Source organism: Cydia strobilella, chromosome 13, assembly GCF_947568885.1.
Source record: "Cydia strobilella chromosome 13, ilCydStro3.1, whole genome shotgun sequence".
In the NCBI taxonomy this organism is placed as follows: domain Eukaryota; kingdom Metazoa; phylum Arthropoda; class Insecta; order Lepidoptera; family Tortricidae; genus Cydia; species Cydia strobilella.
The window spans coordinates 5,908,115-5,932,006 of NC_086053.1; the positions used below are offsets into that span (position 1 = coordinate 5,908,115).

General features: G+C 37.8%; 1 non-coding gene across 1 annotated transcript; it reads right to left on the minus strand.

Annotated features, from left to right (window-relative positions):
- Nucleotides 1-22,644: 22,644 nt before the first annotated feature.
- On the minus strand, nt 22,645-22,716 carry Trnat-cgu (transfer RNA threonine (anticodon CGU)). Its single transcript has one exon. It is a non-coding gene; the product is annotated as a tRNA-Thr (tRNA).
- Nucleotides 22,717-23,892: the final 1,176 nt, after the last annotated feature.

Here is a 23,892-nt window from a genome sequence, read left to right on the forward strand (position 1 = left end):
GTATTATCATCTGAACGGGACCAATTAATGTTACGTCTAGGTTTTGTTTGTTGCAATCAATATTACGCCAAAATATGTGACGTTCTCAACCAAATGGTACCTTATTGTCGGTTATCGATAAGGTTGATTTCAAATTGAAGCTATATGGAAATACCGCCTTATTGACAACCGACAATAAGTACCCTTTTGATTAAGAATGGCACATATACTATACATTTACCACCGTATTCCATTTGGCCAGATTTTACGACATTCGATTTGAAAGTGGCCAAGCTGGAACCGACACTGATGGGCCATAGAAATAGCGGCTTCGCCAACCCTTCGGTGGCGGCGCGTTTTATTGCCAGCTTTCTATACCCCTTCATAATTGCGACATTGCGAGGGTTGAAAAAAACGTTTTTTCTCCTGCTAAAATTTCGCCAATTGTGTTTTATAGTCGTAGCGGATTTTTAGCGGACTATTAGATGCAATAACAGTTAGTTTTGTTGCGCCGTTAGACGAAAGACAATAGGGAAGGGTAATAAGCCTTTTGCGAATAGAAAGTTTTTGCAAGCTATTAAAATAACTCTTTGGGAAAGGTTTTTGCAAATTGTTTATTTTATTGCGTTTTCATATTTTACAATATTTTTTAAGGCTATGTTGGGTTACATTATAACCTATCGCTTACGCTTCAGGAATACCTTTAAGAGTTTTAGGTATATGTTATCTGTCTCCTTTACGTAATGTGTGTTTTCAAAGCATTCCTATCTGGCCGTGAATTTAACACAATACAACTTGCCCCAGTTTTCATCAGTAGCAGCTTACCCAACGACCCATTTTTTATCGTCTAACAATAAGCAACCTTTCACTACTTTCAAACTACTTAAGTAATCGTCAGTATCTACAACTCAAGCGGCAAAGTCAAATAATAAGGTCTTAATAAATTCATCCTCTCAGCAGGCCGTACCTGCTCTACACTGATGTCAACATTAATGGCACTACACTAATATAAATAGGTGTAAGTGATTTTAAACTTGTTATACACTTACGTCTTTTAGACAATATTATAGACCAGAAATACTCGGTAAACACAAAAAACTAGATTGAGACATTTTGCGACCGCAAAGGCTGTGTCGACGGGGGGCACCGACTGACGGTTTTTTCACGTTTTCTAGTAAATGTCAGTCACTACTGATGTCGTTGTGAGTAATGTCGTTAAATGGATATTGCGATGAGAATTTTTCGGTGACAAAAGCCGTCGATAAGGATTTTGCGGTCAATGATTACAATAGAGTTACGTAAAGTGCAGGTGAACCTGTGTTGTAAGTTGTAAGCGAGTATCCTCTACGGTTTACAATCAAGAAGTACTATGTATTTTTATTTATGCGAGTCTTTGTTGAGTAACCGGAATACATATATAGATATAGTCAGCCAGTGCAATTGCAAATTTGCAACTATGGGACAAATAAAAGAAGAAAAAGATTAAAGATTTATAAGGTATATTTAATATTATTAGAATAGTTTATTTAAATTAGGTTAGTTTATATTCTGTACCTACTTTTTTGTGGCAATAAAGCATTTTTCATTTAATTTAATTTCAAATGTAACTATGTACTCTAAAAATACAAGTGAGTTTATGTAGAGCTAGAACCACTTATAAAGTAGTTGCATTTGCCCCAATAGTTGCAATTTTCCTGCCTGATCTTACCTAAACTTTAAAGCGCGCTATTGACAAAAGATTCCATTTAAATTAAGTCGATCAGTCTACCCTCCTACTATTTATTCATAAACAACCCGGTATCACTAATTAACTTGTTCATAAACCACAGAAACATAATTACAATTTAAATTTATTGTACAACAAGATTTTATGTCCATAGCCGCCCCGCCCTAGGGCCACCAACAGATATAATGAAATTCTTGTAGTCTTTTGGGCATCCTCACCACGTCCAACTTATTTAACATTTTGGGTTAAGATAAGATGGATAGCAGAAAACAAAAGAATAATTAAGTGATACGGTTTGGTGATTAAGGGAGTAAAGGGAATGGCTAAATGTGTTCTATTCCCGAATTAGTGTGACTATATCTCGATTTGGCTTACATGCCACCGGTATTTTACATGGTGGGAATTCACTTAGGTTAGGTAACACAAAATCATTTCTGATCGATTATCTACCGATACCTACGTAGCTAAATTATTTGACTCGCCACTATAGTTCTATTAGTTTTATTTGAAAATGTTTAGTACCTACAATTACCCTTTTTCATAAGAAGGAACACTGTTTATTACCGGGATTTTAAATACATCGAAACGATAAACTCATAAATATTAGATAGGTACTGATGTTACTGTTGTTACCTACCAATTTATATCTTTTCTCAATGTCTGTATCTTTTTTTAATGTCGTGTGCACAATAAAGCATTTTATTATTATTGTTATACTTATCATTGTAGTGTTCTGCTTTCAGACATTAGTACAGTACGGAGTAAGAAAGTTACTCAGCATAATATATCTTTCGCTAATTTTCACAATTTATTTGTAAGTTTGATTATTTCTACCTAAATCGGGCCAGATAGGTACTCTCATTACCTACCGGGAACGGAATCAGAATGCAGAAGCACCTCATGTTCTTATGAAAAAGGGATCCTAACTTCAAGTTGGCTCTCTAACCTCGTTTTACTCCAAATGTCCGGCATGGGCATGAAGCGCTGCGGGGTGAGATAGTATCATTGCGAAGGAAGCCGCGTTCCTATGTGTAGAAAAGAGTTCTTATTTACGTAGGCTTCATGTAAACGGCACTTTACCCCAAACGCGCGGCAGCACAAGAAAGCATCCAACTCGCGCTCTTATTGAATACTAGTTTCTGCCCGTGTCTGTGTCTGTACGGTATGATGATGATGATTGGTAAACACTACCCTATCCCCCGTCTTTCCCCTCAAACTATCTCCACACTAAATTTCATCTAAATCGGTTCAGCGGTTTAATGTTGAAGAGGTAACATACGGACAGAGTTACTTTTGCATTTATAATATTAGTAGGGTTTACGAGACTTTAACTTAATTTGAACTCCATGTAACCCGCGCTTTACCCCAAACGCACGGCATCCACGTGACGCGCGGCAGCAACAGAAAGCATCCAAATCGCGCTCTCGTAAATTTTTATCGCTTCTAATGGGCATCTGCGGAGATTTGTAGCACCACGCAGCACCGCGCGGCGCCCGAAACGGTCGCTCTCATCGTCATTATTAATAGTTTCTGAATACCGATGGAACGAGAGGTAACGATGTAGGTAAGGAGGGTAGAGGTAATGCAGAATTCTATCCAAGTTTAGTTACGAAAGTACCTAGGTACTATTTACAGTAATATTATAGAAGCCACACACTTCTTGCTCAAAATTGTTATGCAAAACCTAAATAATTGTTTTTTTTTTAACGCAACACTGCGGTGAAAGCAGTTACCGGATCCAGTGTTGCTGCGCAAAAATAGTCTTAGAAGACTTTTCCTAGTTTTAGATGGTAATTGTGAGTCACAGATTTTGGAAAACATATAATTAACTACTAATATGCCAGCTTAAACCATTTTAATTTAGCATAAGTAAACAATACCTATATAAACACAGGAAATGGTGTGTAACTAACTCACTTCGTTTATTAAATAAAATGCATCTCAACATTAGGAATACACTTTAGTATTGCTATCCTTCCCTGGTTTGAAATTTCACGTATTAAATGTCAATCCAAATCGATAACTTTAAAAAAAAGTCCTCCCGAAATATTTTATCACACGAATATATTATTCTTATTTATAGTTAAAAGATCATTTGTTGAAACGGAGCCAAATTTCCGGCGGGCTTTCAACGGAATTTACAAAAAGCCCCATAAATTGGCAAATAATCCCCCACATACGCAACCTTTGTTTGGCCACACGTGCTTTTAATATCTGGCTCGCATGGCACAAAAGCCGGGCTTAGTCTTTGTAACGCCACCTAAAGTAAACATTGGCACTTGGAAAAAGTTGGTGGGGACCTTGTTTAGCGATCAGGGGTTCCGTGCGGTTTGGCTAAATCGCTGTAACTAAGTTTTTCTAAGTATTTTTATTTGATGCTAGCTACTGCGCCTACTGCCCGCGATTTCGCCTGCGTGAAATGATCTGTTTGGTGATTGGCAAACTATCCTATGTCTTTGAACCTCAAACTATGTCGTATACCAAATTTGATCTAAATCGGTTGATTGGTTTAAGCGTGAAGAGATAACAACCAGACAGTTAGTTTCGTTAGTAATATTAGTAGAGATTTTGCATTACAACGAGCTTACCTGGAAACCCTTGTTTACATAAAAAATTAAGTACCTAATACATTTAACGTATAACTAGAAATTACATTATCTTAACGTATGGCCCCATCAGATAATATTTCAATTGAGGTTGAAGACGATTGAAAATAAGAAACGAAATATTTAAAGCACCTGATGAGATATGACAATAACTTGCATAAATCTATGACAGAAGGAATAAGAGATAGGAGATATGTGCCATTTTCAATCAAAAGGGTACTTATTGTCGGTTGTCAATAAGGCGCTATTTCCATACAGCTTCAATTTAAAATCAACCTTATTGACAAGCGACAATGTGGTACCTTTTGGTTGAAAATGTCACATATATTCTGTTCTGAAATGCTTCTGATGGGGTATTATCGCAGAACCTCGTTGCATTACCATCCCGTCGCTTTAATTTTAAAATAAAAATCTACAAACAACAAATTATTTAAGTTACAGGCAGCTTCTGTTAAATGAGCCATCAAACGCCAATTTCCAATGCATCCCAAAAACATCCGCGCCGCGAACATACGTGTTAATAAATTTTATTAAACGACACGACAATGCATCTCAGTCATTGTCCGACAACAATCCGTGACGAATTTGTCATGGAACTCCTTTGTCAGTCGCCATGAGAAGGAAGAGTTTCCGGTCGAGCTCCAGGCGATATCTTACCAACATAATGCGTTTTTATATCGATATCGATACAATAACATTTTTTACAAATTGCTTGATATGGCTCCATTCATGGGAAGTGATACCTGCTTACTCGCACTACTTGCGTTACTTGCGTACGTAGTTTTATCGCAAAAAAAGATGATAATAAGGGTTTTGTTACAAATTACATGTTTTTTAAATCTTTAAATACTTCCGTAAGTAAACTTGGATTCGACTCTTTTTAGACAGTGAACATTTTATCGAACGGTACTTAAGGCAAATAAAAATAGGTAAATATAAATAAATATTTTTAATATATACAAAAATAGTTGGCAGTGCATATTAACCAAGTTGATAACTTGCTGTGCTTTTTGAGAATTTTGAGGTTTATTTTTTTAATGCACGTTTAAAGGGCTGGCAACGTGCTTTTGCACATTTGTGTTTTAGCACTTACGCTTGTCTCACAATTGTAGTATTTATACTATAATTATATATAATACGTTGAATTTGTATGTGTTTTACATCGTATGGTATGGTCGTAAGTGTTCATATATATCAATACTATTATTGAACTTATCTGTGGCCTGCGGTATTTCCGGAATGATACGATCTTTAAACCTTTAAAAAAGAGCATACTCTCATCTTAAAGGCTGGCAGCACTCTTGCAACCCCTCTGTTATTGCAGGTGCCCAAGGGCACAGAATAAATAATAGTACTAGGTACAGAAGATTCACTCTCTAACAAAACGCGTCTATTACGACAGATATGACCGCCAGGTGGCGCAAGCGCGAACAGGCGTCCGTTCCATAGCGGTGCGCGGCAACCACTATGGCTAGACACCAAAATTGGTGTGCCGCATTGTAGCGACGCGACGAAGTCGCGGAGTGAGCCACGCCTGCCAAAGGCACCAGTAATGGCTTACCATCAGGCGATTCGTCTGCTTCCTATAGCATTAACACATTTTTAAGTAACTTATCAAAATGGTACTAAGGTCAGCAACCTTTCAATAAAGTTTTTAAATCCAGCCCCCTGCGTTCCCGAAAAGTAACGCTAATAATATCACTGTTCAGTGCGCGGAGTAAATATATGAAGCCTAATTGACACGCGGAGCTATGTCGCTGTCGCGTCTGTTGTCGCTGTGTCGTACGTAAATACTATCAATAAATACACCGTAAAAGCCTGAATTTTCACACCAGACTGCCCTTTTTGCTGTTTTTAAATAATGTACCTAACTATTTAACGGACCACATTCACGGATACACGATTCTTGAATGAGGCTTGCCTCATCGCCTCTAAAATTCTGCTAAGAAAAAAAATACAAAAAAGATTTTAGGGTTTTTGCCGTATAATATTATTACGCTTTCCCTACCCTATAAAGCGATAATTCTTGTAAATTAATGTAAATTGCGTAAAATAATATACTCGTGATACTGCCATTCCAGACTACTTATTTATAGATTAGATAAAAATGTATAACAAAATGTTATTTTGCACTTTTGCAGAATAACTACATACCTACCTACCTACTACAGTTAAACCATTAGGCATGCAATGACAAGAACGACAATAATATTTCTCACAAAAGCATTCGCAAACGTCAAAACTGTCCTATCTTGGCTCCACTGAATGATGAGTTATAATTAAAAAAAGTATGACTCGATTTGATATTCGTCGAAGTACTTCTCGCTCGCATTGGTACGAACAAGACACACTGAGACTTATATCGAATCTAGATTGTAATATACCTAGTTAATTTTTTATGGCTCTGCACTTGTTGGTCAACTTATGGATGCGTAAATAACCAGGATCAAAATGTCTATTCAATACCGTGTTGCGCTAACCCATTTATCGTTTTACACTTCCGTCCTTTATGAATGTATGGGCATAGAAAGAGATAGTATCACTGGGTCACCCGTGAAAATGTTTTTTGTTTAATTGTGTTATAGCTGCGCTCAGCCGATAGGAGTATTCTGGTAAAACTTAAAAGGAATTGTAAGATTATTGCTGTGATGATTTCAGTCAAGACAATTTCTCGATAGTCATGAAAAGATTCTCATAGTAACGGAATCATGAACGCAATGAAAACTTATCGGGAGCAAGCTTTTTCGCTTACTATATCTGCACGACATGTAAGAAAAGTTACCTACCCAATTATACAATAATAAGTACATAAGCCGGTTCTATGTCTACCTTGGCACTGGTGGGTAGCATTACTAGCATTATTCTACGTGATTATGTGAAACCTTGTCTTGAATCGATTCCATTTTATAGCCCAGAAACATAGGCTTAATTTTCCAAAAAATAGGTTCTAAATGCAAAATCGTAGTTGTTAAATTTTTGCTTCGTTTCTGAATACAGTCACCGATATGACAAATACGCGGCTGTTGTTTAGCCCAACAACGTATGAAACGTATGATTTTTGCCGATTCGCGCGTGCGACCGTTCGATGGGAATTTATCATCGGATTTTGTTGCCAGAATGTGAATGAGCTTAGGTATCATTCCAGGTTCTCTGGTTCCATACCTATGGAACCTAGGTATTGAAGCATGGGAGTGGCGGCGGATTTTTCAAACGTCTAACTTTTAAACTATGGTTTTGGGTTACATTTTTTGCCCACTAACGAGTTTCTAGTACCTAAATGAACAAAACCAGTTAACTCTGCTTCGCTGTGATCAGAGATTTTCATAATATTTAACCAGTCACGGCGCCAATTGAAAAGGCAGTAAATGACAGCACCATAAAGACGCTGCCGCAGCTATCGGCCGATCTGTTCAATGGAGGTTATTTACATACCAATAAGACGATAGAACGTCTCCATTGCGCTTCCTTGCTACCTACAAAGCTCGTAGACTACGGCGATAGAGCCCAACCAGTATAAATCTAACCTACAAGTATGAAAAGTTCGTAGGAATGTGGAGGTCCAGTAATGCTAGTGAAAAGCTCGAAGGCGAGTAAAAACGTATTGTGACTAGATTAGGCTTATCTCCCGTATTGCCAGCGTGTGCGGGCTTATGGTCGGGAAGAAATCAACCGGGGCGTCTTACTAACCAAGCAAAAAACGACAAGAACGCATCTGAGCTCATACGCGCTTATTACGTTTCTCCCAGTTTCTCCTTTGCTCGAAAGATCGTGGATAAACGGTTTTTTAAACAACCCCCGCTGATTTATTTAGAAATTCGAATGCGGACACGTTTCAGGAAAACCGTCAATTGTTTTCGTTAGTCAATTGTTTTTCATTGTTATTATGTTATCAAAGTTGTTTTGAAATGCGCCTATAACGCAAACTGAACTTAATTTAGTACTACCACAATAGTTAACAGGCGTGACATTTTACGAAATAATACATTCACTACAGTAGGTATCCAACATTTAAAGTGGATGGATTAATAGAGAAAAGTAGTATTTAGGTAGATAATTTGTTGACAAAATTGAAAAAACCCATTATGTTGCAATTTTTTTATTTAATAATTTAACTAATATAATAAATAATAAAACTGTGAATTGTTATTTTGTTTATTACTTTATTTTGATTTTTGTCCAACGGACCCACGCCACATAGACATTTGTAATAAATTATGAATACCAATATTGGACCCGCGCTCCATAGACAATGTTGTTCAATGCCATGTCCTCATTTGACCTCGCGCATTTGACGCGGGTCTTCGTGTGCTGAGAATAATCGTCCTCTATAAGGGCCTCTGGGATCCAGGAGGATATACCTACGAGTAGTTATGTATCTGCTTATATTATGCAATCACTCATTTCTAATACAATGAGCTCACTGTAAGAAATAAATACTGTGGTAGGAAACTTCATCTACACTAACACAACTAACTAACCATTCAAAACAAAAGGTGATTAATGTGATTACGAATATGCAACTGTAGCGGCTAATCGATTAAGCTAGTTTTGATGAAGAAATGTATCGTATCATTTCCAAATAGGAGGATAGATATATATTCTTAAATATATTCTTCTTTTTAAAAACCGGAAAAACAGACCGAAATCGGGATAAAGTTTTTCTAATATTTTATTTATCTGTATACATATATTATGAGGTATGCATACGATATCTACAAAGCTATCCTCGGGCAGCTCCAATGGGGACACGGCTTCTGTATTAGTCACGCAGTCGGCAAATTGATAATTCCCGCGACAGGGGTGAGGCTAAATATTAAAATCAAAATTTATGAGGTGCGACGTGAGCGGCGACCGTGGCGAACCGATTTGTATGGAAATTTATATGAAAATCTGTATAAAGTCTCACTCAAACGCCACTAGGACACCGGAGGTGCCATTTGATGGCATAATTTGGGACAAGGAACGTAAAACGGACGATTTATGTTTGTTTGTCATATTGTCTGCATGGTTTTATGGGATTGTGTTAATGTTTGTATATGTGGGGTGTGTTGCGTCTTTGTTAGGTGGTGTGGGGTTAAGAATAATGTTACTGAAGTATTTGTGAATTGTATTAATAAATATACGAAGTCGTTTTACATGTTGGGGTGCCGTCAGAAATAATTATACTGACGTAAGAATATGCCTAAGAAACGGTCTGGAGTCGTTAACCGTATTTTTAAATCCATACTTAATACAAGATAACATAGGTACCTATATTTTCTTCTTTATAAACTGACGATAAAGTGAGAGTAATGTTTTCAAAATAATGTATGTACATGTACTTATGTCTGGCCGTTTATTTGTCACACCCTACCCGCTGGACGATTAGATTGTTTCGACGTGTGAGGTTAGGTTAGTGTGATTCAGCATAAGTGTGAGATAGCGTTTAAAAAACATACAGGTTGGTTATCATAATTTTCGAACGTTTTATTTGTTATTTGGTTAATTTAGCGTCAGCGTCAATCTAGCGTTTGACTATTTTCTTACTTAATTTTATCGACGATTTCAGGAATAAAGGCCTGGAGCGGTACCCAATTGAACTTTAAAAACCTGTAGGTATTACTCCCAGCGCATCTCGCTCGCACCACTATACCTACGATACGAGTATATCATGAGAGAGTTGCACAGGGAAATGATGTCAAAATTAGATCAAATAGTATTTAATTTCGAATCTACGTATTCTTCTCATAATGCCCATTTTCCATATCACTATCAATGTACAAAGTCTTTACTACTGATGCGAAAGAACATATAATCTGCCCCACATTTCCAAGTCCATATACGAATTTAAGGATGACTACTAACAGTAACCTCTTAGCTGACCATTTGTAGACTTTATATCGTTGCAATAAGGTTTCAAATAATCAAATAACAGTCTACAATAGTAGACGATACAGTATGTACTATATACGTGTACACGTACGGGTAAAGGTGAAAAGCGTGTACCAGCGTGGATTTGGAGCGGGATTTTGAAGCGAGTGACTGCGGAAACGAAAATAAAATAAAAGCGGCCGCCGCAATCTAACCCAGCAACTATCAGTGTTCATTTCTCGTCCCTATATCGGGGATTTATTTGGGGCTAGCGGGAAGCGGGACTTTTAAAGCTCACTGAAGTTAAATAACCAGAGGCGAAGCTGGTTTGCGCTTGAAATTTCTTGCAAGTGCTGAATTTTGTCAACTTTTTTTGGCTATTTGTAACAAATACTCGTATTCGCGTACACGGTGTCATCTACGAAGATATGTCTTTCGTTTACGTTCTAATTGCTCAAATAACAAAAATAACAATAGGGCGTACATTCGTGAATGGACTTATTGCAATTCTATTAGATTGTTATGCAAACGCTTTAGAGTGCGAAGCGATGCGATCGTAGAGTAGTTTTTGGTCTACAACTAGAACATCAATCTACGATTCTACGCTACGATTTAGTGCTACGTGTCGTAGCCTTTCGTAGCTACCGACTACGTTTCACTCAAAAAACACCAGATGGAATCTATATCGTTGACATATGAGCTGAGATTGTAAAATATGAGACCATTTACATAAAATAAACCATTATCTAACGGAAGCGCATTCGGAACCTATCTTTCGGCAAATCTGTCCTCACAGGTACTCGGATCGCAGATGCGACAGATAAAACCGTATCATTTGCTTAAAAAGCCCCATAAAATTAAAGAACACAACAATAACACGCTGGGACAGACAAAAACGTTTACAATGCTCTGTTTTTTCCCGTCCGCATTATGGGATGATCCGTCATTGTGCCGCCGGCTCACAGATGGCGCTGATAAGTGGGCGCATCGTTTTATTAATATCCGAACCTCAAAATCAGAAAGCCCTAAGCAACAGTGAGCTCAATAGCCGCTTGTGACTTTGTTTTGTCAAGATGAGACGTAATAAAACCAGTTTACGGTGAGCTAGTGAAACTAATACTTCTAGGGATGTTGTGATAGGGCAGGTGAGGGTAAGGAGGTCAGCATAGAGTGGCGTGATGCTGGAGATAATCGGACGTTTGATCTGGGGGTTCATTGAGCGGTGTGCAGTGGCTCGAGATATGTAATACCTTCCCACGAGGACTGGGAGCTGCGCACGCGTTCGCTATGGGAAATGATCTGGTGATACCTTAATTACTCAAAAAACTAGGGGTCGTAAACTGTTACATTATATTATATTACAAAAAGAGCATTATTTTCAGGAATTTCATACGATAGCGCATGCGTTGATCCAGCCGCAGATAATGATTGTATAGCGTGTATTTAGAATTTAGTATGATGATAACACCACTGGTATTGTATCAGCACTAATTAATACGGAATAAATTTTCACTGTATCCAGCATTCGCCCCTAAAGTGATCATCATTATTTTACATGTTTTTATCTATATCAACATTTTGATTTTTCGATAAATATTATTCCTACGGGTACTCGTAACACAGTGCACAAAAAGTAACCCTTCTTGCATAGACATTGACATTACTACGCAGGAAAGATTTTATTTTACAGCTGACCGAACATTTGAAAATAAATCAAATAAAATCCACACGACGCATATTACAAAATCAGTCGCGTATCGGCTCCAAAATCAACTGCTACCTAAAACACCCCCAATCACACATACATATAAAACACATACGTACGGCATGTTAAGAGCGCTCCTCGAACATTTATTAAAAGTTACAGGGGTAGGGAAGCCGCATGAGCCCTAATTAAGGCTCTTTTTACAAAAACGCGAGGGCGAGACCCCCGGACTCTTAATGAGACCAAAAGGTATAATTTCACTTACTTAACGACATTTAGTGAATAATAGATCTCAGACAAACTAGTTATGTACTCTTTGATTACCCATAGTTGCCACCTAAAGTACGTACAAATATCGCGCGGATAGAGATAAGAAATAGCGGGTCAATTGTACGAAATTCTGCGTTCCCAGCATCCTTACTTTCCAGCCGATATAGGTAATTGAAAGCAAAGTACGTTTTAAAGTTGATGTTATTACATCAACTGTTATTTGAGATAACTGCAAAGAAATAAAAATAGAGCATATGGCAATTAAAATTTCCAAATAAACTTTCTTGAATCACAGATCCTGAGGTCACATTTAACCGGTTCTCAAAATCTCTACTCGCCTGCGTTCGCGAACCAATGGGATTACTGGTCAGAGGCCGACGTGTGGATTCCACGGGACCCCTTCCTTATATTGTGATTTGTGTGGCCAGCTTTAAAAGAACATTAAAAACGGACGTAAGATTAAAAGCGCTTTTTGACATCATTACGTAACCGTAAGGAAGTGGTTAAACAACTTAAAAACTTGGCATATGAAAGGGTTACAAAAATTCTTTGTCATTTCAATCGCAAGAATTATTAAACATAAACTGTCTTACGCAGCGTACTACGTAGGCGAACAACACGCGAACGCGAAGCGGCGCGGCACAGCGAGGCGCGGAGCGGGGTGAATCAAATGGATCAATCATTTGATACCTATAAAAGTGTCCTACGTGGGCGATCTCGTTGCGAACGCGAACGCCGTTGGCCCGCCGCACCGCGCCGCTTCGCGTTCGCGAGTGTTCGCTTCGCTTACGTAAGACGCAGCGTTACAAACTCTAAAATAGCATTTAAATTTATGTCTATGTAAGATATACATTTGAATGCTATCAAGTTCAAGAGATATTTATGAAAGGAAATATCAAGAAGTTTTTACTTTTGGTTAACTAATAGACGACCGACTTCCAAAACAGGAGGAGCTGGAGGAAGTTATCAAATCGACCGAGACCAGACGTTCGACGTGTTGCCTCGCTGTCACACTTACGTACGAATTTGCAAGTGCGACAGAGAGGCAACACGTCGAACGTGGTTCGCGGTAGGCCCTCAGAACGGATCTCTTAAATTTCACGGTTGGTTATTCGATTGTGTGTTTTGTTAAATCAGTTTTTCTTTTTTTTAAGGTTAGAGCATATGGGGATATCCAAGTTCGGCAAAACTCTTACTTTGGGCACTAATCGACGACATAAATAAAACAAATAACAAACACAACAAAAGATAATATTCAATTCTCTTATATTAGGTTCGTAGGCAGACTCACTATCGACTAGATCACTAGACTTAGGAGGCTCATAATAATACCACAATAAAGGAGATAAATTATTAAACATTTAGGTTGACTTTAGAGGTGGACGACCGTTTTTTCATACAAACGTATTTTTATCTCTGGATTATTGACATTAAAATATAGCAGCATAGCTATGCCTACGCCAGTACCTACTCAGTATAATTTGACTGAAACTGAAAAACGTGACCCTATTACTAGGACTCCGCTGTCTGTCTGTCTGTCTGTCCGTCTGTCACCAGGCTGTATCTCATGAACCGTGATAACTAAACCGTTGAAATTTTCACAGATGATATATTTTTGTTGCCGCAATTACAACAAATACTAAAAATAGAATAAAATCAATATTTATGTCCGGCTCCCATACAACAAACGTGATTTTTTGCCTTTTTTTGCGTAATGGTACGGAACCCTTCGTGCACGAGCCCGACTCGCACTTGGCCGGTTTTTATTTTATTATTATTAAAAATTAAATTGAATTAAAAATGATTTATTCAGTGTAGCACAAGTTATTTTACAGGAATCAGGTTGGTGCCTCTTTTTAAGTAAAAAATACCCGTGTCAAGAGACACCGCAATAAAAGTTATACCACAGAATAACTAATAGTACTACCGTACAGAAAATTCACTCCTTCACAAAAGCCAGATTTAGGTACAAAATTATACCTACACTCGCCGCCTGCAAGCAAAATTGAAACTTATAACCGCGCACGAACCGTGAATCTTCTTTGCGCGCCGCAGTTTTATGACCGAGCTGCGAGTCGGCACGGGGTTGTCACTTGACAAGTTTTTGTACCTATACCTACTGATTTATTATTTTTAAGATAAATATGTAGGAATTACAAACGTTGATTCTGTAAACTTAAAATTTTTAGCCGGAGATAGTATGTCTGATTCTCACGGAAGTAGGTATGCCACATGGTTATACGCAACCGTATAAGAGTTTTGAGCGAAAAAACCATACAAAATTTTGGAATTTTAGCGACTACGTTTGTATAGAGAAACGGTAGCGCGCGATCATCCACTTTCCTCCTAAGCACCAATCCGTAAGGCAAAGCCGCCAGTAATGATAGCAATGGACCGAGGTCAGAATGAACATCCCTCCGTAAGGGTCTGAGTGGTCTGATCCAAGAACCCCCTAATGGCCACTGGGCTTTATACAGCTCATCTTCTAATTAGCTCGCTACTTCGATGTAATTAATATTAGGATTTTGTGTAATGCTGTTATGTAACGAAACGGGGCTCTGATTCTACTTTTATGATTTTCGTTTTATTGTAGGTATAGATACAATTACCTATTACTCAGAAGTGATCTTAAGTTTCAGCAATAGACGTGTTTTTATTTTTATTACTACAAAGCTTCAAGAATATATCTAAGTATTTAGTATTAGTTAACCAATTGACTTTAGACTACAAAAAACTCTTAATATTTAGGTACAAGTTTTCGTTTCATATTAAGAGGAGGACTTCTCCATACAAACGTAGTCCCCATTTTCCTCTATGTATAATAACGTTGCAGATAGTATTCTTACACAATTTAATGAAAGTAGGTATATTAACATCTGAAAGCCCCCTTCGTTGTTTTTTTTTCTTATTCGTTTTTTTTATTATTAAATAAATTGTGACTACTTTTGTATGAAGAAGCGGTCGCACTGTCGTCCACTTTCCTCTTAGGTTAGTAGCATTAAATTTGTTTAAGGCAGTTTACTAACACAAACGTCTTAAAATTAATCATTCTTGGTCTACAAAATCTCTTCAGTTTATAAAATAAAATTCCATACATCATCTCATAAAATAAACAAACCTCACCATTGTGTAAGCAAAAAGTAAATCATAACAAACCAATTTACCTTCACAAAGAAACTTCCTAAACCCGCAATAAAAACACGGTAAACTCCTTATACCTACCTACTCTTCCTTGACCCGCGGGGTAAATACAGAGTAGATTTATATACAGTATTCCATCTTCAAACATGGTTACACAAACGAGTCGCGCGAAAAACAATCACGATTCATACTATATAAGGAAATCATTAGCCTAAAGACTGATGTTATTTGTGTCATACACTTAAAGAAAAACGAAAGTTATCTTTCAGTCCGTATCTAAGCTGTTTCATAAGAGCTTACCGGAGCCTGCCGGAGAGAGCTTACTGTCATAGTTTTTTAACGGTGGCATGGGGTAGGGTGGGGTAAGATGTAGAACGTCTTGCCCCCGCCTTGGGCTGAATGTGGCCAAATTGGGCGAGCGGAAACCGAGCGCCGCCCGCGACTTGACCGGAACTGCGCCGCCCGCCCACTGCCCGCCTTGGGCCTAGTTTCCATTGCCCTGGTTTTCAAAGTATAATTGCGTTTGTGAGGACCGACACATATGGAAATCGCTCCACCGACAAGAGTATAACTCTTAAATATATGATGATGAGTTTTAGATTTAAAACTTTTTTTCTAGTAAACTCGTGTTTTCCAATAAAGAGGAAAGTCTCCCCGTGGCGGACGGACACCTAAGCCTTTTTGAAAAAAAAGTATAAATAAAAATGAATTTTAGGCAACAAACTTTAGATTCAAAATAAAATAACATAAATGCTACTTCTACATAAACTAATTGAAAAATGAAAAGTAAACTTTAGGGAAATGTTTTATCAGTCAGAAAAACCAATAACATAAATAATGCATCATAAAGAAGATATCGTATCGTCATATAACGGACACGCGCGCCATATCCGAGCAGTTTGTTCAGGTAAGGCGCGACCCGCGCGACACGACCTCGCTTATTGAGGTAGGACGGGCCTTGCAAGTTACATAACATAAGATTTATAGGTAGGTCCGAATAACTAACTTTTCCAACAAATTAAGTTTCATTCTTGGAAAAGTTGTAAATTTTTCGTCTTCTTAGATTAAGCTCGTTTAAAATTATAATGTTCCTCTCACTAAGTACTTACTACATCCCGACGACTTTATATCACTTGAAACCAACATTATCAACAAACCGCTGTAAAACAAACACCAAGCCGTCAGCATCCTAATAAAATGGTGCGAAGTCGCACCGACGAATCATAAGGCAATTAATAACGCCTGGCGCCGCACGGTCGCCACTATACTGCCGGCCTACGCGTCATTTTTAACCGTCATCGCTAATTTGCCATTGTTTTGTCCACTGACGCCATAGTTTTTTGTCAAAAACCATAAAACTGATAAGCTTCTCGGGCACCCATAATTGATTATAAAACGTTAAAAGCGCAACAGACTTCAAGAAACCGAGCAAACTAATTAATAATCCAAGATAAGAAACTGCAATAGAGATGTCGAGTATCTAAATGTTTGTGCCGGGCTATAAATGGATTTAGGCTGAGTAAGGGCCGGCGAAGCTGCAATAAGTCAGGTGCGCCTCGGTGCAGCGTCAAGGCAAGAGGCCTGGGCTGCATAAAGCACGGTGCAATAAAGAGAATGGATGCCGCCCATCGGCAGCCAGCCGGCCGCCGGCAGGATTACTCGAATCGCCACTATTTATCGCTCAAGCCTTCCACCCAGGTGCCATCAATCTATTTAATGATCGGGTCAGCACGTACTCTTGTTCTTTTTGGGGCGCCCGGCTTGCACAACGAGGCAAAGGCTGAGAACGGGAGATGGACGTTTGATGAGGCGCTTTTACGTTGGTCGTTGCCGCTAAAAGGGTTTGTACACTGTCGCTGGATGCATGCGCTTGTGTTTAATTTTGCCTGAGATACTACTGCAGATAAAAGTTAGTGAGGCATCTCAATTTGAATGACCTCCCTCGCTTTGTCGTTTGTCGTTGGTAGGTGCCACTGAAAGGGATTGACTGCGAGGTGCCATTGCATAGCGTGAAATAATAATATCTCTTGATATTTCCTCAAATTGCAGAAAAGTGAAAAGTTTAAGCACTTTATTTAAAATTAGCTTCGTATTAAATAAAATCAATTTTAGAAAATCTTACACAAACAAAATACATCGGTATTGTCCTGTTGTCTTTTATTTACAAAGATGTTTGTAGCTATACCAAACGTATCCCAGTATTAAAGTATGTAGTCGACTCCACATGCTATAAGCATGTGTCAAAGTGGACTTCGCCGTCGAGAATATTTTATGTTAGCTATGAAATAGACGAGACTATAATAACTTAATGAATAGTCATGCGTCTTCAAAAGACTTCACACATGTGTGACCACCGTCACCCATTCTTACAATCTTTTATGGAACGTGAAGAGTGGCCTTTACAAATGGCAGTCGTTGACCACGTCGTTCAAGCGACAAAAGTCAATGGCACTAGACACAATGCATCCGGTCCTATTCGGGCCCTTCCCGGCCTTCCGGAATCTATGTAACGAGTATGCGGTCCTCACTCAAGCCAATTAATTAAATAAAGGATAAGTATTCTAAGATTATTACTATGTTGTTTAACATTGTGGAAATTGCTTAGAATACCTTAAAGCCAAAATTTTGTGTGCCCACTTTATTGCCAGAAAACTGAAAAGGAAAAAATATTGAGATGATTAACAATTATTGTTAAACTATGACTACGTTTTGAATGTCATTCTCAATTTTAAACAGTAACACGATATTGTAACGAAATAAATAGACTTTTTTTTTGTTTTCACGTAAAGCTAGTGTGGTTTTTTAACGAATGATACATTTCTTAAAAATAAAATTATCAATGCATGTTACTTTTTTATAAATGAATGCCGTTATTTATTTGATAAAATAGGATTGATATAAAAACATATTTGTTACAATTAAATAATAATAAATAAATTGGATTTCCGTCTTTGTTCATTCCCACGGTTTTATAGAAGTCTATTTTTTATTTATACTCCCCCTGGATATCTGCCTCCCTGTATAGCAATATTGATTTGGTGCCACAAATACGCATATTGAATGTAACTTTATTTCAATTTTGTAACATATCGATGCCTATTGAAAATATGTGCAAAGGAATGACATCTAAATTAATAATATTGTATCATTTGCGTCAAGTTTCATTGGTCTTATTTCGCCAGTTTTAATCAATCAAACTAATAAGCCTATTTTTTTTAAATTAATAAAACTATTAAGCCTATACTAATTTTTCATGGGAAATTATGAGAGTTAATTTGCCAAAATGGACGCAATAGGATTTGCGATTGACGTATTGTAGGTGTTTCAATATATGACAATTTCTACACAAGCACCTTAGTTACTCAGTAATTTTTTTTACAATAATATTCATGTGCCACTTACTGTAATTTTATTTTTAGGTAAACGCAGTCGTTACTTACATAAATTTTACGTTAGAAACTTACAACTCTTACAAGTCTAAATCCGGCCTAATGCGGAATAGGGCAGTATACATCTGCCCGGCTCGTGAGTCGTGAGTCAAGCAATGGACGCAAGGATTTGACAGCTCTTAACTCACTCTTTGTTTATAGGTGAACCACTAAGGCCACAGGCGATTATAGACCTTCTGTCAACGTAGGAAGAGCTTTACAAGTTTGTTATGGCTAAAGCGTGCTTTGGTTTAACAGCCATTGAATAATATGTCATCAAATAGATTAAGCTTTAAATAATGATGAATTGCTTCGAGGTGTGTGGCTAGGCTCAGTAAAGTACAGTTATGATAATCTTTACAAAAATATATTAGATTAAGGTATTCACTGCTTGATTTTGAAGAACTTGAGAAACGCGTTCTATAACAATTCTTCTGCCGTCACATATTATGCTGTCGTAAGTTTCAATTCAGTTTTTTATTTCGACAAGAACGCAGTACCAAAATATTACAAATAGATCATTTAATTAGGCCCATTTTTGGTTTGTATTAGGTAGACGGTTTTCTGCACCCGCGAAAAAAAGATAATGTAAAATCTCAGACATAGCAAATTTATTATAATAAATATTTGTAATATTGCTTTGCTTTTCAGGTCTACAAACTCCGTTATAACCCAGATTATATGAATGTATAAAAATATTTCAAAAGCTTCCTAAAAATACAAGATTTCTATGACGCATTATTAGCCAGTATCCTTAAAAAATTGCATCACCTTATCTGCCAGAGCCGTGGTGACAACCGCTTTAATTAATGACCAGCGCACAAAAGAGCGTTTTTGCTGCTACGCCAGACATCAAGATCGTACATGTCGTTATGGATGCCAACTGTCAGCTAGATGTTGAATCCGCTTTGCATTTAAAGCATACATTTGATTAGGTTGTAGTATATATTTTTACATAAGTTGAGACACCTTCTTAAATGTGGTGGAATAAAGACAGGGATAAAGGTGTAACTGCAACTGAGTGGTTCAGATGTATCTTGGCTCCTAAAATTAATTTTATCTATCACGACTTCGCACGGGTTACACAAAACCTTTTCATATTATACACTAAAACCTTCCTCAAGAATTACTCTTTTTATAAGTGAAAACCGCATCAAAATCCGTTTCGTAGTTTTAAATATCTAAGCATACATAGGGACAGACAGACAGCGGAAAGCGACTTTGTTTTATACTCGTACTATGTTAGTGAAGTACTTACATGTATAATTGAATTGGGATAATTGCGTCTATCAAGCTATGTCATTCAAAATTAAAGAAAGGTGACACTTAAAACACGCATATTATAGTTTCGCTTCCAATTTTTTTAAACCTTCCTGGAAGCTACCGTCAAGTTTGACCAACAAAAAAGTCGTTATGAATTTCAAACTTCATAAAGACTTGTTACTCTATAACAAACACTCGAACCGCATTTCAAAAATAGAAGAAAAAAATATTCCGGCATGTGTCGATGGTACATCGACGAGCGCGGGCCGCGATACGAGTAGGAAAGTAAAAAAAACTAAACCGCTACCGGAACAATCGAAGCGAACTTATAAAATATGTATCCTGTTCCTGGCTTTTCAAACTTGCTCTCGTACTATTTTGACCGCGATCGGGATTTTTCCACGGCGACAATAGAATAAAAATGATAGGCTTCGCTGGGGCGGATATCTATACACATTGGGAAAATCGTGTAATGCTTCTCGTGGAATGTTTTGATGCGAAAAGTTGGGTGCTTTTCTGATGAATTTTTGTTGGGACTGTGAAAGTTGTCGACACTGAACTGCTGTGTTTTTGATGATGGTTCAAGCTTCATGAATGGAATTGCTTGATACTAAACTGCTCGTAATAAAAAAAAAATTGCTCTAGCTAGTGCGACTTTGTTGGGAAATCAAAATATGTACCTATACTCAATTACCTCATTTTAAATTTAAGACTGCATCCGTCCAGTGGCGTCCTCATTGGGGGAATTGTGTTTTCCAATAAACCAAAGCAAACTAAGACAAAGACCAAAAGTTGGGAAATCAGTAGGACAACACTAGTTAATATACTGATTTATACAGAAATTAATTGGTTTATTACAATTGGTTTGGTTTGGTACAATTCTCCCAATGAGGCCGCTACTGGACGGACGATTTCCTCTTAATTTAATTTACCTAATACATATACAGGGTTTCACTGCATTTAGATTTAGTGCCAAAGTTAGAAGACCTAAGGGCTATCGATTTGACCCCCATGTATTGTTCAGGGAAAATGAAAGGTTTCCTCCGACCTTTAATTTTCGCTAAACATACATGAGGGTTAAATCTGTAGCTCTTTTAAGGTCCCATATCATTGGTCTATTAGATATGTATTAAAAACGACACCGTATATAGGTATATTGCTTTATTTTCCATTAGTTAATATAATACCTATCCATTCTGCAGTTTGTGTGACACGTAGAAACATTGTTGTAAATGTTCTAAAACGTTGATAGCAATAAACATAGCGGTAATACGGAAATGGTTGCGATTCGCACAGTATTTACGCGAAACAATGTTATTCAAAATAACAATATATGAAAAGCGCAAATCCCCGCGTTGGTTATCAGCACTCTTCTTCCGAACACTTGCCGAGCATCGGCCTCCGATGAACCGGTACAATTGTGATCTCATATGGGGCATTTTCTATTAAAAGGGACCTTATTGTCGATGGTGCTTACGCCGCACAGCTTCGCGCGGCATTGTATTTATATCAGAGCATCGTTAATAATGGCGTAAGCGCCATCGACAATAAGGTCCCTTTTTATAGAAAATACCACATATTACAAATAAGTTTGATAGATCTAGGGGTCTAATTAATACTAGGTTTATAGTAAACTGTGGGAATAATAGTTGGGTTCGTATTAATGGAATGCTCATGCGTTCGGTGGAGCGGAGCGCATTTATCACAGCGCTGCTGAATCTGCCCAGTTAGGAACTGATAGATACTATGTTAAAACAAATGTGAACCAGTGAACTAGTGGTTAAATATGAGCGGTAGCAGCTAATCAGATATTTGTAGGAGATCAGAAACCTGGTAATCTGCTAATCGCTAACGCTACGTACCGAACGAAACGCAACTGTCACTGTCACACTAATATGGAAGAGTGATAGAGAGACACAAAGCGATTCGATAGCGAAGTCCAAGCGATCGTCACCTTAGCTAATAGGCTGCCTGGAATGTTATTGTCAATAACTTGGTTTAGAAGTTAGAACTAACAACGATTTAGAGTTAGAACAAGATAAGTCTACAGCGATTTTGATAGCCCGTACTGTATCTACAAGTGTTATTTTAAACGTCAAACTTCTAAGAAATTATGACGTATAGGTAAATAACACTTGCACAATCAGTGCTGTTAAAATCGTTGCAGAGTTATCTTGGTTTAACTATAGTCAATTCTTCGATTAATATGAACAGTCCGCATTGGTTCGAAAAGAAAGTGAAATATTTTTGCTGCACCACAAGCAGAACAAAATTTAGTAAAACATAGCACACAACAATTAAATGTAGTAACAATAGGCTGACAAGACTCACTTATTATCAACCGTCTTTTTCATACAATCTTCTAATTATCCATTATCATATCACCTCTTATCTGAAAATATGTTTGCGGTTGGTCTTTGTTGGTATTATTTATTTAAACTTTATTGCACAAACAAAGAGAAATGTACAAATGGCGGACTTAATGCCAAAGGGCATTCTCTACCAGTCAACCATTAGGTCAAACAGAGACAAATGTTGGTGCAAGAGAGATTCATAAATTACAAATTATTCCTTATCTTACACATTTTATTTTTTGGGAATGCAGGCTATTGACTATTAAACTTATAAACTGAAACAGATATCATACACTAAAGAAAAAGCGACCAAGTCCACCGGTGGCCGAGGCGGGAATCGAACCCGCGCCTTCAGCTTACGTGGCTAACGTCCTGACCACTAGACCACCCGGCCACGGCGGTACCCGTAACAAAATCGCCGAAATGTGTCGTCTATTAAATTTGTAGGGCATAGGGTGGTTTTAGATGCTACTTTATATATCAAATTGCATTACGGCTTGTGGGTTATTGAACGGGTTAATTTGTGCTCTACTTACTTTCGACATATTACAACACTAGCTTATTCCCGCGACTTCGTCTGCGTGGAATGATGATAATGATGATTGATGAAAACTATTCGATGTTCTTCCTCGGGCCTCAAACTATCGTTATATAAAATTTCATCTATATCGGTTCAGCGGTTTGTGTGAAAAGGTAACAGACAGACGGACACACTTTCGTATTTATAATACTAGTATAGACGTTAGGAACGATTACAAAAATATGCTGGCCTTTTTTATAGCACTGCAATATAAATTAAGGACATTATAAACTGAAATAAATGTCATACACTAAAGAAAAAGTGACCAAGTCCACCAAGAAGACTAGAAATAGAAGAAGAAGACAAGTCAGTTAAGGACATTACTTAATTAATTCGAAGTAAAAAAATAAGCAAATTAAATTTTAATAGACCTGTCAGTTTACTAGCTGAATAAGCATCGAGAGGCGCCAGCAAAACAACATTTTGATTTCTAAAAAAGTGTTAAAATTCTAACACCTCACGCGGAACGTGCGAATTCATTAATGTTATTAAAAATGCACATCAGCTCATACTGGCATATTTCGCAACAGTCAAAATCAAAGCCGATACGTTTGCAGCTGCATACACGCTGAATGCAAATGTTGGAGGGGTGGTCAGACTGTGCCGACCATATAGGCTCGAGTTAGTACGAGAGCCCGTGGATAGTTGCGCCGTTTCGTTGTTGCGCTAGGGCGTTGTGAACGCACAGTTGGCTGCATTGTGTGCCTCCCACGGGCCCCGCACATCCCGCCAGAGTTTGTTTTTCGGAGCAAATAGCTATAGCCTTGATAATGGCCTCGCGGGACGCGACTTGACCGAGCACGGTGCTCTACTTGTCAATCATCATCATCATTAACTTAAGAGTTATTCTCTTGTCGGTGGAGTATCTTCCAGCTTTCCCTATCCCGCGCCAGCTCTTTGACTTTTTGATACGACACGACCCCTACTTTTTCTTTCACTTGATCTAAAAAGCTGCGTCTGGGTTTTCCTCTACCCCGCTTCCTTCCTATC